The following is a 20,535-nucleotide window of genomic DNA, read 5'->3' as shown; positions in this document are numbered from 1 at the left end:
TTGCATCGGCGCAGGGGTGAGTACAGGAATGTGTCGTATTGTTGTAAATATGGCGCATTCCTGCACTTCCAAAATTACACAACTTGGTGCAGCAAAATTGTTTGCCGCACTGCGTGGCGCCATTTTCTTTTGAATATGCTCCTCTGGCTTGTCCCTGAGGTCATTCAGGATTAGAATATTCTAGGCAGTCATTAATTCTACAGTTGCTAAAATGTTTTCTTTCCAGCTTGTGATTTAAAACACTTGTGGTCCGCAGGGGCAGTTTTGAGTCCAGCAGCAGCATTATAGAAAGGAGTGAGAACTCAACAGTCTTCAACTGGGGTTCTGGAGTGATGCACGTGGTCATGTGAGAGACCAAAAAACATTGTGATTTGTAGGGAAACACCCAATACAAAGTTAAACAGTGTGTGTAAGCTGTTTGAGGGATACTCTTGCAGGCAGTTCAGAGCAGGGACAGTCAGTGCTTAATTTGACCCGGTGTTTGCTGGTAGGGGCCAAGGTACTTATTTTTCCGCATCAGATACTTCGTGAGTGCAAAAGAGGGGAAAAGAAAACAGATGAGAAAGACAGAGGAAGAGAAAGATGGAAAAAAACACCACAAAGCGAGAAAGCAGAACCTGTAAGAGCGAGAAAAAAGAGCAGTGTCTGGTAGTTGATAAAAGACTAGCGGCCTTGGTCTTCAGTGATTCATTGCACCGGTTGCGGGCTTTTGGGCACCGGCACTCTTCCTTTCACAAATTAAGCACTGGGACAGTGCAGATCTTTCTGCTGAAACTCACACATTTCTTCAGTCATCAATGGGTGAACAGCGCTGCTGGCACTAGTATATTGCAAGAGCAGTTCACTTGAGTTACGCATTGGGTGCCTGGGTATATCCAAAGGGCGACTGAGGCAAGGAGTGTAAGAGCGCAGAGGCTTTGGCATCATGATACAGTGAGGCTGAAGAGAGAGGTGTGCGTGGGGGCAGATACCCAATATATTTCACTGAGCAGTGAAGAAATAAATAAATACAGAGAGTGTATTTTGATCTAGTTTATTCCAAGATTTCTAGAATCAAACTGATAAATATTATTATCAATTTTCACCAGGGTCGGTGCTATGATTTTTGGCATCCTGGACAAAGTGATATTTGTTTCTGCGCTGCTCCACCTGGTTATGAGGTGACATTTGATGCTCTCAAAGACAATCAGGCGCCCTCTAGCTGGTGCTGCATAAGGCGGGTGCCTAGAATTGCCTTGCCATACCACCAGCCATGATTTACCTTGTCATTTCCATAGGTTTCCCATACAGATTTTATCCTTCTTTGCCTCTATAATTAGAGATTAATTTGTCTGATTTTCCTGTATTTTTACCCAGAAATCTATACTATCTCGAGCTAAGATAGAGGAGTGAGTGTTGAAGGCTGGCAGGTGCTGTGTGAGCAGATAATGTGAGGCTAATGACCCCAGAAGCAAAACTCCAACCTGAACTTTCCAACTGTAGGGCTTCTGTTAGAGCCTTTGGAGAGTAGAAAACATTTGAGACACCCACTCTTTCCTAAAACCATCAAATGAAAGACAAGAGATTGTCAAAAAGTTGCCATGGCTGAAAGCGTATAAGAATGGCCCTGCTACTGAGGCTACATGATTTGCACAATGTTCCTTATATGTATAGCCTATTACTAGCTGCAGAGCAAGGAACAAGCAGTGGTGCAATGTAAAATGAATAGGACAGAATTTGCTAAGGGCCCCTTACATTCCCACAACCGTCTTCCAATCTAAAAACTCCATCACAACGCTATACTGTTATACAGCGGCTTCCGTCAGAGCGGCCCCTACCTTCTCCATGCACTGGCCCATTCCTCTCAAAAAAGATCACACTCTGATATTACACCTCCTGACCACTACTCCTAACAAGCATTGGCATAGCCAATAGGTCTCGCTTTTGGGACCTTATAAGTGTTTAGCCATGCAACAGTTGCATAACTAAATACTTATAAGGTCCCAAAAGCGAGACCTATTGGCTATGCTAATGCTTGTTTCTGTTTATTACTGCTCTGTAGTAATGGCGGCGCACGGGTGCTACCATTACTGCATAGAAGTAATAAACTGGAAATAAAAATGGCTCACGGAGAACATCAAAGCGGCCGTGCGGCCGCGAAAGTGAAAGTGATCGCGTTCGCGATCAAACATCAAAGCGGCCATGCGGCCGCAAAAGTGAGGCGCGCGCCCACGCACATGCACTGTAGCTCTAGGCTACAGTGGTTGCACTTTTTTGATCCCTCACAAAAAGTCTCGCCAGACCAGCGCATGCGCTGGGTCAGGCGAGACCTAAAAACGACCAGACTCTCATAGTACAGCTCATTCCCATGAAAGAGGTTCAGGCTCTGGTATTATGCCTTGTTGTGACGGGAATTTCCCTGCATTCCAAGTGGGTGTTTAACCCTGCCCTGAGTGTCTGGCTACATATGAAACCGGTATCCTAACTTTTTGTTTGAACCACCAGGCTAATCTAGCATGTGCACAGGTGCCAATACCTGTCCCTGGTTATGTGATTTCCAAAACCTGTTCTGTGACCTAGAGGGGCGCACAAAGCTACCCTCAGAGCAGGTTCATATTTAATGTTCATGCCCTGGGTGAGTCACATAAACAGTGGTCACATTGTACAGAGTTTTGAGAATCATCAGTTTGACCAAACCTTTCACTCTGTTTCAAGGAAAGTGCAGTTCTGCCGTTTATGTAAGGCCCAGATGTTTGCACTGACATTCCGTGTGCGTGTGTGTGCAGCAAGTGTGTGTCATTTGTGGGGTAGGGAATTTCTGTGTGTGTTGAGAGTATAAGCAGTGGCACCGGTGGGATGCATTTTGGATGGTTTCCGGTTTAGCATGGCATAAGATACAAGGTGGATACATCTTCCCCAGACAGTGGAAGTAAATTGGCTCCATTTATGTGGGTAGAACGAGTGAGTGGGGGTGAATTCAGACACTAAAGTAAGAGGGAAAGAGGCAGAGCTCCTCTTAGAAATTCAATGAAGGCCTTGTTAGCAAAGATCTATAGATCAGTTCCTTTCTCAGCACTGCCATTTGGTAGATGGTAGAGGTGAGGAGTGGGATTGCAGGTGTGCACGTGTGCATGCAGTACCTGTCCTTTTGTCTGTCAATGATCACGGCTTCAGGAAGGCTGAGTGCAGAGGTCTCACAATTCATTGTGCTCTTGTTTTGGATACTTCCGCTTGGATCAGCAGCATTGCTACCTGGTGTGCTGCTTTCTATTTTGAACAATTCCGCCCAATGTCCTAGCATAGTTTTTTTATGATACATGAGGAGCAGTAGTTATCATGGTTAAAGAATTCTATAATTTAAAATGATCGCGGTAAAACACAAACAAAAATAAAAAAATCAGCTGACCCAACATAAGAGAGATAGTCTACTCAGAATGAAAAATCTAACATTGCAGAACGTTTCTCTGAGTCCATTGTCAGTCTATTCAGATTTCAGATATTCGAAATCATATCGAAATTCCTTATCAGAGAGGACTGTCTTAAAAAAAAAAAGAAAAATCACAAAAAGAAATTTCCTGAAAAAAAAACATTTTGTACTTTATATCTCAAAGGTCTGAACGCAAAAGTAGGAATTACTTGTTTTTGTAACTTTCTATAGCAAAACAGACAACAAAGTTTTCCTACAGTATTACAGATCAAGGATGGTACCTGTCAACGGCGGCCGGCCGGCACAGGTAAGCGCGGTGAGGTGGAGCGGGGGCGGGCAGGGTGGTACGGGGAGAAGTCAACAGACGACGGAATAGGTATAATTAAATAAATAAATAACACCTATTCCGTCGTGTGTCTGCTTTCCCCCTGAAGCCCTGCCCCGCCCACCACCCTTACCTGTGCCAGCCGCCGTTGGTACCTATATACACTTCAACTTGAGCGTTTATTCTTGGGGGGACTACATGTCCCAGTATACACCTGGTAGGAAACATGTTGCCTGTAAACCGCAAATAAATTGTGAAGTTTTGATTCGGAACCACACATTAACATTATGACAATAAGGCATTTGGGAGCTTTAATTAATACAAACAATGTATTTCAAACTGAAAAATTCTATAAAGCAGGAGAACTGTTCGATTATGAACAACTTGCAGCTCTCCATTAATTATATGACCCAGAACCGGAAGTATAAAAGGATGGCAGCACTGCTTCATTATTATCACCTGTGGTTCTCCATAAACCATATTTCCAAGAGGGCATTTGCTAAAAGCTGCCTGGAAACCACTCAGAAATAGATCGAGAAGAAACACGAAAGGATTGTTCTGATATGGATTACCTGAGGCTCTCCATTAATATGAACTTCATGTCACAGGAAATTGTAAACAATAACTTTGGTTAAAAATGCTTGTACTTGATGCCCCAGAATACATCTAGCAAAAGACACACAATTGACGAATGGAATGCAGAACAAATCTAAACATTCACCCAGTCAAGAGATCTGGGTTAAATCCATCATTCTTTTGCTCACCATGCCACCCCAGTTTAGACCTGGCCATATGCAAATCAGTCTTGACCCTTTGCCTCATGGAACAGACCAGCACGAACTGCCAAGCCAGGTCCTCCCTGGACCAGAAACAAGCATCCTAGGACCGGTTTCGGGGTTTCATCCCTCTTCAGCCAGGATAGCCTGACTCCAGTGGCACAGTGAATTTGTAAACAATAACTTTGGTTAAAAATGCTTGTACTTGGGGGGGCGTGGTCTCGCGCCGCGACAAGATGGCGGCTGATCCGTGAACTCCGCTCGAACGCGGAGGTATTATTTCGGCAACAGCCTGTAATCTGGCCCCTGGGGACCCCCCGAGGATGAATTCGGAGCGCTGAAGGGTTGGAGCGGCGATTGTGGCCGTCCTGACCCTGGATTCTGCCTTCCTGAACCCGGTGACCGTGGCGGTGTTTTCACTTCAACGATTACGAGCGGCGGCCGCCATTTTGTGCGGACCGCTCGTGCCTTACTGTATTTTCTGAGGTAAACCGGCGTTCTGATAATGAACGCGCGGCAACGTTTTTTTCTCTCTTTTTTCATTCCTTATCTTCTGTCACAATAAGAAATGACTATTGCCTGATACCACCTAATATAGCTGATGGTGATTATGATCATCCCCACATCACCGCATGTCCAAGCTGCAGCATGTTTCTTGCAATAGTATCTCCAGAGGTGTTGCCAGTTGCGCTACTTTCTCTTTTTCCTGGCTCTTTGCCCTATTTTTAGTGTGTGCTTACTTTATTTTTGTTACACTTCCTAGCCTCTTGGTGATTTCTTGTTTGATTTTTTCTCAATTGACACGCTGTCTAGCTCACGAGGGCATACTATCACCAGAGTGCTGACGGAAGGTGGCATTCGTTACTTGCACATACTATCTCTTTTGTCTTTTTGATTTTTTGCATTTTTTTTTTATCTCCGAAGACTAATTCAAAAGAGTGTTGTCATTTTTGTGGCGGATGGGCAGACGGAAGTCCTTATTGAGAATCACCTCTCGACCATCTTATCATTCCAAGATGGCTAGCGAAGTCTCACATGTGGCTAGAGCAGTTTCGTCTGGTACCAAACCCAAGAGAGCCAAGAATGACCCTCCTTCACCCATTTTATCCTCTCAAAATCCTGTTCTAGACACTATTTTGGATGAAGTACAGGGTCTTAAATCTTTCATGGCCACTACTAATGAGAAGCTCCAATTAATTGAAGATCGATGGATTACTATGGAAGCTAAGGTGTTCGACATGGAACAACGCATTAGTGATGTTCAGGACATTTCTACTAAAATCCCACTTTTGGAACAAGAAATCCACTGTCTCAAACTTCACACTGAGGACCTTGAAAATCGCAATAGGCGCAACAATCTGCGCCTTTATGGTCTACCAGAAAATATTGAGGGCCCAGATCTGCTTCTTTTTCTGAAGAAATTTTTGTCTGAACTCTTAGGCATTGCCCCTGACCCTGCATTAAACATTCAACGTGCCCATCGGCTTGGTTGTTTTCAACCTAATGCTTCTAAACCCAGAGGTATTATCATGTTGTTTCTGGAGTTTACTGACCTAATGCGAGTCCTCTCAGCTGCCAAATCAAAACGTCACCTTACTTGGTCGGGACACAACATCTTTATTTCACAAGACTTATCGAATGCTACCAACGCACGAAGAAAGGAATTTCTGGCACTTCGTCCTCAAATGAGACAGTTGAATATTCGCTATGGCATCCTCCATCCATGTTTGTGTAAAATCACGCACAAAGGCTCCACGCGTTCTTTTGATGACCCTCTTAAACTGAAATTGTTTCTTCAAAACCTCTCTTCACTTCCTGCAACTGGCTCTCCCTCCGTTCCTTAATGTCCTCTAATCCTTTTGCTCTTTCTTCTAATATGGCTGTGTAGTAATTTTCTATTTTTACCTTGGTCTCTGCCGTCCAGTCTATCGTTGGTGCTGTTACGCCCCATGCATCTGTTTCTGTTTTTGTCTTTTAGGTCTGGATTTCTTTCCTTGATCTATCTTCTTTTACTTTACTTTCTGTCCTCGCTTTCTTTCTTTGCTTTGTTCTTTTATCCCCTCGTTTGCACTTTAACTTACCTGATGTTAGGTCGTTTACTGCATATGTCCTTTGGAATTGTGTATTATGTTACCGTTTTTGTCCCTTATTCTGATCAATTATGGTGTCTCTTTTTTTCTAGCTGTTTCCCTGAAGTGTATCAACTCCTTCCATATTGTACCCCTCCGCTCCTCCATTATGTGTAAGTTTGTTACATGGAATGTTCGTGGTCTTGGCAACCCCGTCAAACGTCAGAAGGTACTTTCTCATTTATCCAAACTAAACTCTCAAATATCTTTCATTCAAGAAACTCATTGTAATGAAGAAGAATCTCTTAAGTTGAAAAGACAATGGGTAGGTCAAGTTGTACACTCTCCTGCCTCTAGTAAGAAAGGGGGTGTCGCTATATTGTTTCACAAATCGTTGTCTGTGCAAATTCTTTCTACGCAAAATGATGCTGATGGAAGATGGGTAATGGCCAAGGTTGTTGTACAGGGCAAGGATTTGATCTTATTGAATATTTATGGTCCGGTTAAACCTGACCCCAAATTTTGGCACGATATTAAGGTTCTACTTTCCACCTTTGATTGTCCCAATATTATTATCGCTGGTGATTTTAACCAATGGATTGACCCCTTTTCTGATAGACAATCTAAGTCCAAATTCCAACCAGACAAGTCTCACAAGGCTTTTCAATCGGCCATTACCTCTCGTCCTCTATTTGATGTTTGGAAAACATGCCACCCGGACTCTCTTGAATTCACGTTTTTTTCCAATGTACATCTTACACGATCCAGGATTGGTTATCTTTTAGTTAGCAAATCCCTACTCCCGTCGATTCAATCCTCGAAAATTGGGTCAATTTTTATTTCTGACCATGCACCAGTGCTTACTATTTTGGATCTCTCGTTAAGCCTCCAAAAATCTAGTCGTTGGAAGCTTAATAATGCTCTATTGTCAGACACTACTTTCATTACAGAAGCCACTGCCTTTGTTAAAGAGTTTTTCATGTTTAATAATCCTTTAGCAACCTCTGTTTCTAATAATTGGGACGCTTTTAAGGCCTCCTTTCGGGCATTTACTATTTCTTATGTGTCTAAGAAAAAGAAAATAGTTAGGAACAAGTATTTAGCTTCTCTTCAAAAGCTTAAATTATTAGAGCATAATTATTTTACTTCCAAATCACCCTCGGCTCTGCATGAGCTCATTAAAGCTAAATCTGAACTAAATAAACTTGCGACTGTGGAAGCTTGTAATATTCTTCTCAAAATTAAGTCTAAATATCATGGGGGCCAAAATAAAGCTGGCAAGATGTTAGCCAATTATTTAAAGATCAAATCTGAACGTAAAAACATTGGTCCCATTTTAGACAAATCTACTAACCGGTTAGTGTCCTCAGATGACGGCATTGCAAATATCTTTCATGACTATTATGAGGCCCTATACTCTGATGACACCAATCCTTCCAATCAAAATTTAGATATCTTTTTTTCTGGCCTTCCTTCTCCCCCTTCCTTACCTAGTGAATTTGATTCATTGGAGGTTGCGGTTACTGCCCATGAAATTATTAATGCCATTAAATCCTTAAAAAAATCTAAGGCCCCTGGACCAGATGGCTTTTCGGTCGAGTTTTACTCTACCTTTACCTCGCTTTTTGTCCCCAAGCTGCTGACACTGTTTAATTCCTTTATTAACGATGCGAAGGCCTCTGGCTCCTTTATGGATGCTCTAATAATCATCATTCCCAAACCTGACAAAGATCCTTCCCTGTGCAAAAATTATCGCCCTATTTCATTAATTAACTATGACTGTAAGATATTTGCAAAGATTCTTGCTAGTCGTCTTGAGAGTCTTCTTCCATTATTGGTTAAGACTGATCAAGTTGGTTTTTATTAAGGGTAGATTAGCAGCATATAATGGTCGAATGTTTGCTAATATTATATCTCATGCAAAAAAAATTAAATCTCCTCTTGCAGCACTGTCTCTAGATGCCGAAAAGGCGTTTGACCGTATTAATTGGCAATTTATGTTTAGAACCCTCCAATGGTTTGGTTTTGGTCCATCCTTCATTTCATATATTAAATTACTGTACTCCTGTCCCCGAGCCAGTATTTTTGTAAATAATCACTTTTCTAAATCTTTTTCTTTGTCTCGTGGTACACGCCAGGGATGTCCTCTCTTCCCTTTGTTATTTGTCCTGTGTCTCGAACCCTTCCTTGAGCGTATTCGGGTCAATGCTCATATATCTGGCTTTACATATAACTCATTAGAAATTAAATTATCCGCATATGCTGATGATATATTGGTATATATGGCTAATCCAATTACATCCCTTTCCCCCTTCATGGATGAGGTTCGGTTATACTCCAGCATTTCTGGTTATAAGTTGAATCTCTCTAAGACAGAAGTTTTACCCCTGAATTCGTTATGTTATCAATATATGTTTAATGATACTAATTTTACATGGTGCCCCACGAAAATTAAATACCTTGGAGTTTGGTTCTCCACGTCCCTACCTGCCACAATTAAATTCACATTTGCTGCATTAATCACTAAAATACAATCTTTGCTTCTTACCTGGTCCCCATTATACCTTTCCTGGTGGGGTAGATTAGACACTATAAAAATGATGATTGTACCTCATGTCCTTTATATATTGTCTATGTTGCCTATTCGCATTCCCATTTCTTATCTGTCACAAATTAATTCCATTTGTGTAAAATTTTTATGAAATAAGAAACATCCACGTATTTCCCTTATCAAACTTAAACGCCCTAAGTCTGAAGGTGGAGTACGTTTTCCCGATTTTAAGGCTTATCACTCAGCTTTTATAATTAAACAGTCCTTTGCTCTATCCTTTGATTTTGCTGATACTCCTGTACCACGATGGATTGTTTTTGAGCGTTCCTCTTTAAAGGATTTTTCTTTTCAGAATGTGCTTTACATGTCTAATTGTTCTTTCATCTCTACTAACCCTATTATAAAATATTCCCAAAATGTATTATACAATACATTTACTAAGGGTTTAACTCCTTTTCAATGCTTTCTATCTTCCACTATCTGGTATAATAAATTTCTTCGATACAAGGGCAAATCTTTTTATTACAAACACTGGAAGGAGAAGGGCATTATTTTTGTTCATCAATTAATTTTTCAACACTCTGTTATTTCCTTCCTGGATTTGCAAATACGATTCCAATTACCTGACACCTCTCTTACCGAGTATCTTTTAGTTTCAGCTGTTATACAAACACAGTTAACCTCTTTTGACTCTTCTGCACCCGCACCATCCCTTACTCCCCCAACACCATTGTACAGTCTATTTTCTTTGCATAAACCTAAAGCCGCTCTTGTCTATAAACTATTGGTGTCACATACAACCGAGAGATCTAAATCCTCTACTGAGCTGGCTTGGGAAGTAGATTTATCTCTTTCATTTACTATAGATGTCTGGGATAAATTATGGTCCAAGTTATTTAAAGTCTCTGCAGCTGCTCGTATAACTCAATCCTTGTATTTTATTTATAATAGAGCTGTTATTACTCCTGTTTGTATATCCAAGTTCTCACCGTCCGCGTCTCCACTTTGCTGGTCTTGTTCTAAACATACCGGCACTTTGAGACATCTCCTTTATAACTGTTCTAATGTGTTGACTTTTTGGAAATCAGTTTGGTCAAAATGTATGATCATTTTTGATTGTAATCTAAGTTTGTCATTTCATAATGTTTTTTTAGGTTCTTCATCACCTGATTTGGATGATTCCACGTCTGTCTCTTTATTGTTTGATCTTTTTATTGCATTAGCATTTAAAGTCATTTTATCTTCCTGGAAAGACAATTCGAAAATATCTTCATTAATGTGGTGGAATTTTATTTGCGATGAACATCGGATTGCCAGTGTCTCTTCTTCTGTCATTTCCCACAAAATTAAATCTGATCTTCCCTGGCTACCTTTTACATCTTATCTCTCTTCACATGCTCCTCTTCCCTAATTTGGTTCTTTCTTCTGATATCTTATATGGTCTCAGGACATTTGCTATTCTTTGATTCATATTCTATGATTTATGTTCTTTATTGCTTTGATCTTTTCTCTCCTTTTACTTTTCTTCCTTTTCTCTCTTTAGTTCTATTTCTTTTCTTCTTTTCCGCTATTGTTTGATCATTCTATGGGTTTTTTGTATATTGCTTCTCATTAACTGGTTTACTATAATTTGTAAGTACGATTTTGATTTCTTATTTGATTGTATTCTTTTTGTATTTTTTGTGTGTTACCTCTTCTAAAAACTCAATAAAAATTTCTTAAACAAAAAAAAAAATGCTTGTACTTGATGCCCCAGACTACATCTAGCAAAAGACACACAATTGATGGACAGAATGCAGAACAAATCTAAACATTCACCCCCAGTCAAGAGATCTGGGTTAAATCCATCATTCTTTTGCTCACCATGCCACACCAGTTTAGACCTGGCCATATGCAAATCAGTCTTGACCCTTTGCCTCATGGGAACAGACCAGCCCAAACTGCCAAGCCAGGTCCTCCCTGGACCAGAAACAAGCATCCTAGGACCGGTTTCGGAGTTTCACACCTCTTCAGCCACGATAGCTTTATTCCAGTGGCACAGTGAGCCCAGGACCCACGTCTGGGCATACCTGGCGCACATAGGGCGAGAATGCAAAGGACACACAATTGATGGACAGAATGCAGAACAAATCTAAACATTCACCCCCAGTCAAGAGATCTGGGTTAAAGCCATCATTCTTTTGCTCACCATGACATACATCTAGACACAAGCTTCAGTAAGATAATGAAATAAAGGAAGAACACCTCAGTCTAGGTGAATGTTTTTTTTATTATACCCAGCTGACGCCGGGAAAAGAACAGATCATAACGTGAGTATAAACATGACTGTTTGACCTAAAACAAATATACATGAATCACATTGTGGATTTCCAGTGCAGAACATTGCAGTCATTTCCCCAGAGCGGCGTCCAAATAATGCTTGTGAGCAAACCATGAATCTTTAATTGCACACACTGGATGCAAATTTCAAGCTGGGAAACATATTTGAAAAAGCAAACACAACTTTAGAGTAGGTTTTCATTATCTGTGATGAGTCCCATGACATTTGTACTGGATGTCTGTACACAGTTTGAAAAGTACTTAATGCGACATTCAGAGTGATATATGTACAATGAATATTTGGCCTTAGGTCATACGAAAATATTTATTTTGGAACACACTATATTTTCTCTTGCAATTATATTTTTAACTGCTTGTAGTGTACTTTACTACAATTAGTTGATGAACATTATCTCTTCATGTATGGCCTGTGATGACAAGCCATATTACACATTGTGATTTTTGAGTTTAAATAATGAAAACACAGAAAATTATTGTTAACTATTTGTATTCTTATCTCTTGAGGGTTTTTGGTGTTTATTTAAGTTGCTTGAATCTTCCCCTGACTAAAGAACCCAGTGCCCGTAATACTCTGGAACCAAATTAATCATGCTAACAAGAAAGGTTTGAGCGAAACAACATTTTTAAAAGGCTTGTCCAGAAAGAAGGTGGTGCAGGACAGTTCAACTGGAAGTAGCTACAGTTCAGTCATACGACGAGCTGGCATAATTACATTGAGGAAGACAGTTTTCAGGATCAACAGGCACAGCAAGCAAATGTGCATAGGCTCCAAGGGTGTACATATAAGAAATGTAAAGAAAACCAAGGTAAGGAGGCCCCACTGCGGCACAAACAGTTTGGGAGGTAACATGTGTATCAAGCTTTTAATAAACCGCATCACAACTGGTGATTTAAACAAGGAGGGATAGTCAGGAAATGCTAGAAGGTTCATAGGGCTGACAAATAATCTTTCCAAGTGCCCACTGCAAGGCTTTGCTGGGCCCAAGAGAGAACAAAAAAATGAACATCATCTGTATTAGGCCACTATTTTGGGCAACACACCTGGTAACAAAGTTGTCTCAGCACCTAGTGTAGATGGATTTCATGAAAGGGCATCTGGCAGTGAGGATGACATCAACCACCTTGAGTGTCGACTCAAATGCAGCCATTTGCCACCCTCAATAATCATGCATGGAAGTGTAAGCTGCAGAAGTTCAGATGAAAGACCCTACCCTTTGCTGAGACACGAGGTCATCTCTGAGTGGCGGTCTAAATGGAGGACACATACTTATGCAAATGCATTCTGGGTACCACTGTCTCTTGATCCAGTCTGGGGTATAGTTGTTTTTGCATCTTCTTCTTCCGAACATGGGGCAGAAGTGGTAGTGGTGGAAAGACATACAGGAATCCCTAATTCTTTTCCAGCTGCAATGTGTCTCCTAATGAGTACTCTCGCGTAAACGCCAGAGCTTTCTCTACTGGTCGGTCAAATACATCCCGTCAGCACATCTGGATGCAGGCAACACTTGTGATCTGCAGGCTGACATCTGCTCAGTTTGTCTACTCTGGCATTAACGGGCCCTGCCAGGTGCTTAACAACCAGAAAGATGTTTTGCTGCTCCAGCCACCTCCAGAGATCAAACTCTTCCTGACACAGGGCTCAGGAAACCACTGTACCATACTTGTTGCAGTACCACATCATGGTGGTGTTGTCTGTGAAAACTTGCACCAGCCTCCCCTTGTTGGATAGCAGGAAAACCTTCAGGGCCAAAAAATGTCCCACAGCTCCAGTAAACTGATGTGTAGCTGGGTCTTTGCTGGAGACCAAAGGCCTCTGATTTCCAATTTCCCTAGATGACCCACCCACAAACAAATAGCAATGTATCTGTCACCAAAACTAAAGCAGCTTGGTGGCCCCTGTAATAAGGGATATGCAGCTGAAGGACTGATCCTCCTGCTATCCTGTGTGATGTCTGCCGGTGCCAAGATTTCATCCCCAAAAGGATTTGATTGCCTTTTCCCAAGGAATGCGCTGTGACTCACATTACTGTCCTTAAACTATTCCAGCGCGGAGTCTACCTTCTCTCTGGAGTGTAGACCCATCAGCAATGCTAGCACAAAAAACAATAAAACAATGTATCCCATCCATGCAGGCCTTCAAAGCACATCAGCTCTGCCAATGCAGTCTATGTTGTCCAGGAATGCATGGATGACCTATTTCGCTGCAAATCTCCTATAACTGATTGACTAATCCAAGGAGGCTCTATGGTCTTCTCAGTACGCGGGCCAGATCTCGCTGGTCATGTCTCATAAACCATGTGTCTGACTGCCTTATATTCAAACTGGTTATATACAAACTGTGTTTATGGATCTCAGTGCCAAACTAGCAGTAGAAAACAATTGTTTGCCAAAAGCATCAGTCGGTTTGGGTCATCTATCCAGGGAATTGGTTGGAAATGAGTTAGGATTAATCTTACTGGTCGAAACCTACACAGTGGGACTTTCTGGATCAGGATACTTCATGAGGAAATCTGGATCACAGTGAGCAGGGCTGTGTCATCTGGCTACTTGTCAGTGGCACAGTTTGTTTACATTTCAATTCAAGGATGTACACAACTTTCAATTATATTTTAAAAATGTCCCCACAGACCAGTCATCAAACAATTGTCATTCCCAATATGTTTGCCAAGATATTTCTTTTAGCCACATTAATACTTTTAGTTATTCGATGTCAATGCACAAATAACTTAAGCAAAGCAAATGGTGCAGCAGTTTCACAATCTGCAATACTGTCAGGAGCTGATTTTTAATGATCTAAAATAGCTGCAGTAGATGCCGGAAAAATAAGGAATTTCAGTCAATACTAGATTGATACTTTTCAAGGAACAAACCTCTCCCTATCATGCACCCACCTTTCTCCCAACCTCCTGTCTTCCCATCCTCCAAACGAACCTTTATCGATCATCTAAGATTAGAATTACTGGATTTCTTTGGAAAACATGGGGTGATGGTGACACTGAAACTGTGTACTATCGCCATGGCTTTGGCTAATGTAATATTTAGGGCTCCCATTTTTATGGTATTTAATTTTTTTACTTTTCCATCTGTATTTATCCAACTTTTGTGTGCATTTTATCAGTATTTATCCATATTTATCTGTATTGATCAACATTTATTTTGTGCGTATTGGAAAAAATGAAGCTACAACAGGCATATTTCTACATTTATTTAATTGGCAAAGGTTTACTCATGTTTGAATGTCCAATGAGTTTTTGCCATTTACAGTACAACAGCTTAAACAGGTGTACTGCTGCAGTTATTTAAACCTCATTAGGAAATCTATTTAACTTTTCTTTTTAACTCCCCTACTGTCAGTCTGCATAGCTATTGACCTAGCAAGCATGATTGACAGCAGTGAGAATCATCCAAAGGAAAATATAATTTCCATATAAAAATAAATACGGCCAGGAAAATAGATGGTTTTCTGTCTGTATTTATCTGTAAAATTCGGTAAAAAAAAGGAAAACTGAGACCCATAGTTATATTGATAATTAATTGATAATTAATTGAGACACTGATTATAATGAAGACAAGAAGACTTGGTGCAACGAGTGGTACCCTCCACAATCCAAACAATTTACAACATCCTAACATCTGAAAAGTCTCAGGGCTGTAACATGGCCACAACTGTGGAAGGTGATGTTTAATGTGAATAAGTGCAGGGTGATGTTTTCAAGCCACAATAAACACAGGCCAACGGCAGACTAAACGGGGTGATTCTTGAGAAGGTAAGCCTAAGGAAGGATCTGGGAAGGCTCAAAGCAAAGAAGCAACAAGGAAATAGAGGCTAAAGCCAGTGAGCACCGCTCAGTAGGCTCCTCGTGATATAATTAAAATATTTTATCAATATAAGGCAACAAAGTGAAAATGAAGAACTGAATGAACTACAAGACAATTTTTCTTTATTTACAATTTTTATGTAGCCCACGCATCACCCAAAATAGGAATCGGTGAGCTTTAGAAGTAACAACTTGTTCATGTATCAAGAGATACTATTTGAGAGAACAAGGAAATAAAATACAAGCAGCTCAGCAACTGGAGCATAAGTAAAATTCTATTTGCTATACATATGCTTCAGTGGCTAGAAAAAATAGTCTTTTTTTAGAGAAAATATGTACACAAATGTGTCATAAAAAGAGTTATTGAGGAATCTGTTATGCAACACAGCAATAGAATGAATGACCACCCACCAAGACTGGAAAGAAATGCTTTTTACAGCACAGACAGTCAGGCTATAGAATATACTAATTTTAGATGTACTTGAAGCCTCCTCCAGTGCTTTTAAGTTCGGGATGGACCTGCTCCTGGGGTGGTGTGTGAGAGTGCCAAGTTTTTGCTACAAATGACAGAAATATCAAACAAGCAATCGTTATTTGGTGACAGGACGTGAAATCTGATGATGTTTTAGCCATGAATGGCATGTGCCACAAACAATTGGAATTAGAAAGTGATACCTCAGGTGCCCCGAAGATGAACCTGACTGACCTGAGACATTTTCAATAGCCATGCTTGTACACAGGGGATGACCAAAAAACGCTTAATGTGTGTGAATTTAGTAACCATGAAAATCAACAGCGGAGCATGGTTACGACTGGCTAGCCTATTGGGAAAGCCATTGATTCATCAATAATATTTTATTATAATGGATTTTTGTAAAGCGCCTTTTCAATGGCATTTCAATTTTAGGTCTCGCCTGAGCCAGCGCATGCGCTGCTCTGGCGAGACATTTAGTGAGTGGGCTTCAAAAAGCCGACCACAGCTTTTTGTGTGGCCTAGAGCGTGCGGTTACACGCACTGTTACAAGCAGAGGCGCCATCTGGCTTTCCTCTCTCGTCATGGCTCATTAAGTGCATCACTCGCGGGCACCCTTACAGCCCGCGATCACTTTCACATTGACGGCCGCGTCACTTTCACGGCCGCGCGGCCACTGCTTGTTTATTCATTTAGTGTGATTGAGGAGTGTTGAGCACTTAACACGAGTGCAGCACCCGCTTTCATGTGTTATCATAGTGGCTGTGCACCTTTTATTTATTGGATGTATCTTTTCACTTCCCTCCAGTAGACTGTATATTTAATTTGGAGACGTCTTTTCATTTTACCGCTGACCACTCGGTTATGAGGTGGAGTTTGCTTTCTGATTGTTTTACTGCATCGATCAGTTTCTCAAGCCAACACAAAGATGCTCTATTGCGGACCATAGGACATAATCAGGCAGTTTACTGGATCGTTTCAATGTATTTACTACACTACCTAACACAGAGTCAGGCGCGGTGTAGGCGTTCAGTGAGCTCATTCAGTCCTTCGTCTATGTCAACCCCTGTAGGGAACCTTTCACGCTGCGGGCACGGCACATAAACGTTTAGATTTTGTAGCCAGAGCTGTCTTCTGGTTTTATACCAATCTTATGCAGTGGCTTGGTAGCTGTTCAATAACAATAAGTTCTAGAGTTTTGTTAGGGGCGCCAGCAGTGATCATAAAAAAAGAGCAGCGCGTGGACATTGTTTATTAAACACTAGACCCCATGTGACTATTAGATGCATCAGTGGCAGAAGCCTAGAATGGTGTTTAATTTCACCTAATATAGCCGTCCCCACTTCATCCTCATCCTAAGAACACATGCATTCTTTTATTTCTAAAATGTTTCCCAAACGCGATCCAAATGTTTACATTTATGATAGATGAAGTAATGACAGGCAAATTAGAATACAAATCAACCGCAATTCATGTCTTTAAAACATATGTGCATAACATGTCTGGCTATTGACTGTGCATTTGTCAAATTACAAACCAACATCTATTTTTTTTTTTAAATGTGCACTCCCGTGGCTTGTGCAAGGATTATTTTCTTGTATTAAATCCCTTATGGGCTTTGAAGTGAATTGTAAACCAACATTTAGTCCTTTATCCACATACATGATTGAAGCCTTTACCAGAAACACCCTAAATCATGGACCTCTTTTTCAGTTCAGATTCTGTTGACGTTGCGTGCATACGGAGGACTGGCATGAACCAATCAGCCTTCCTGTCCAGCACATCACGCTCCTAACAGCCTCTCGCAAGAATGGCACTTTGTCATATCTTTTCCTTCCAAAATGGCATCCACGGCACGAACATCTGGTTCCACAGGTTTGCCGGCGCCAGTTCCAGCAGAATCTGAGGCCAGGGTACTGAATGGGCCAGTGGTGCAGGAGCACCCAGTGGTGTTAGCTTCCATCGTTAACTGCTACAAGACACCTTATGAGGGAGCCATCAGCATGATCGGGACTTTCTTAGGTGAGGGCAGGTTAGGATATTGTGATGTCTGCCGCACTCATGGAGCCACTGGGAGTATGGGTCTGTAACAATTTACCGAAGTGGCCATGGGCAAGTCAGTGTGATGGGATATGAGCGCTACCGGGCAAGGAGCACATACTTGTAAAGTGAATTCATGCTCCATCCCCCCCTCCCTTGAATGGAACTTCCTCAGAGCCTTGGTTTTCCCTCCTTCCTCTGCTCATCCGCAATGCAGGAATATTACTTATACATGCAGTGCAGCATGGACATTGCTTTTTTGGGGGGAAACTTCGGCCACATTAAAAAAAAAATGACTCTGCTTTCTTTCCTTTGAAACCACAAGGACAGCAAGGAATTTACATGTATGACTGGTAAAACAAAACAAAGTGAGGAATATTCAAATTACGGCGTCAACAAGATGTTTGGTCGAAACTGAAACTTTTGGCCGAAGTTTGGGAAGCTGGCTTTGCACAGTCCGTCTTCGTTAAATGCTGACACTCATATGCTTTAATCTGTTTTTAAGTCCTTTTTGTGTTAGGAAGGCTGATGATACTTACTGAATCTGAGACCACATGGCACAAACACACTTTTATTTACGCTGTTATTCTGAGCACATTATATGGTCATGATCTCATATTATCCATTCACCCTAATGGGGTAGCAAAAACTATGCATAGCAATTAGCATCGTTGAACACATTGATTAGGTTTTAATGGCGTGGCATCTTGTGGCTTCTTGTGATTTTTCCAACATATGCTAGAACACAGTATATTGGTGATAAAAGTTACACCTTTTACTTGATATGGGAACATGCTTGCCTTTTCGAAGGAAAAGCGCCTTTTGTGCAGATTTGACTGCCACTAACTGTCCTTACCTGTACACATGTGTGTATATATTGCATATTATTAAATTCTCTGCCCTTTGGACATAACAAATAGGCCAGTATGTGAAACCGTTGTCCCATATAATAACGCTGTCTAGGGTGGACCAAAAACTAAAGATAGTTATTAGTCCAACAGGAAGCAAGCACCTTCTCAACTGTAAGCACGTGCTGAACGTCTCCAGAGAACCCCAACAGACTGCAATACAACTCATTGAAGGGCCTCCATCCATGAACAGATCACTACTAGTCTGGTGCTTCGGAGACAGCCTGGACTCACATGTAGCAAGGTTCATGAACTGCTCAAAGATTTGGGCTTTTGTAAATTCAGTGCATAGTTTACAGGAGGAGAGGTGTGTTAAGTATGTCATCTTATTGTTTTAAGCAGAACTTACCCCTGGCACTAATTCTTCAGGCTGTTTAATACTCTAGTGATACTGTCACATATAGAAAGTTAGAATGCTCTTGACTTGCATCGAGGCACTTGTCTTTCTGTCTGTGCATTAAAAAGCCTTGGAATGTGTCCATAAATGTTTCCTGAGGCAAGCATGTATTCCTGACCAGACTGCATGACCCAGTGTCTAGTAATTGTATAGCTCTTCAATCCCTGGTGGCACCCCATGTCTCTCAACGAAGCTGTTGTTAAATGCATTGGCTCATAACTCCCTTTAGTTTTCGTACGTCACTTGTCTGACACAGTGCTCCATTCAGCAGTCTACTCCTTCTTGCCCCAAGCTGCTTCCGTGTACATGACTCAGCATCGGCACAGCACCAACTCAGCAGCAGTCAGTACCAACTGACCACCAGCGCAGCACCACCACCACATCATTACTCAGCACCACCTCAGTATTACTCAGCATCACTTGAGCATCACCTCCACGCCAGCACACCACCACCTCAGAACCACTCAGCACCACTTCAGTCTGCCCTCGGAATCTGGCATCCGTTGATTCTCCCTTAGTGACCGTCCGCTGATCATGTTGTACTTCAGCTACTATTTCCCAACCCCCACACTCCTGTTGTTTATGCCTCCCGTAACAAAAAAAACAACTGTAACAAACAAGCAATAGAAGAGGCAGGAAGAAGTTGCCAGCATTGCAATCGAAAAAACTAGAATTCTTTTTTTAATAGGGTCGGTCAGTTGCACATAATGTCTTCTTGGTTATATATAAAGTGATACAAATGCTAATAAAACTTTTTTATTATAACTTTTCAACATGCTGCACAGCAAACACACTGCTCTACAACAAAGCCAATAGCTCTGGCTAAACACTTATAAGGTCCCAAGGGCGAGGCCTATTGGCTATGCCAATGCTTGTTATTTTGTACTTTGGGCTTTTGCAAAGAGCAGCATGCCATTTTTCAGGAAAAGGTGCCAAGAAACAGATAGTTTGGACAACATTATTTCAGGACATGATGCAGAAGGCAGACTGGGGAGTATTGCTGAGTCATTAGTGCACATTGTGTCTTAGTTGCTTGTGTGAGAGTGTTTTGGCCCTCGTGGGGAACACATGCGCTTTGAGGCTTCCATCTTTGAGCATGTTCCTTTTAATGACAATCAGAATGGCTTTGGACCTGGTTCAGTTGATAAAACCAGACGCTTTGGCCACGTGCATGACTTCGAACGTACTTTCATGATGATACTTGGAACATAAAGCTAAAGGACACAGTAACCTGTGTTTTGTTTCTCTAAACGTAGACACGCGTGAGATTCATAAGGTTACCCCGTCGATGCATGTCACCTACAATGTAATGCTTCACTACTGGTCGTATCTTATTCATATCACTGTTCTCAGGCATGCTTGTTAAATTTAATCTAAATTGCTCCAGAACTACACCACGCAGAATTGATGAGATCATTTTATTTCTTTTTTAT

At 41.3% G+C, this 20,535-nt stretch overlaps 1 protein-coding gene across 3 annotated transcripts in view; it reads right to left on the bottom strand.

The window, feature by feature from the left end:
• Positions 1-20,535, bottom strand: part of INPP5B (inositol polyphosphate-5-phosphatase B) — a 957,269-nt gene that overhangs the window by 734,296 nt on the left and 202,438 nt on the right. The gene's annotated exons all lie outside the window — the stretch shown is intronic.

Source organism: Triturus cristatus, chromosome 3_2, assembly GCF_964204655.1.
Source record: "Triturus cristatus chromosome 3_2, aTriCri1.1, whole genome shotgun sequence".
Classification (NCBI taxonomy): domain Eukaryota; kingdom Metazoa; phylum Chordata; class Amphibia; order Caudata; family Salamandridae; genus Triturus; species Triturus cristatus.
The sequence above is the reverse complement of the archived record's forward strand: the minus strand, read 5'-3'. Positions and strand labels throughout refer to the sequence as shown.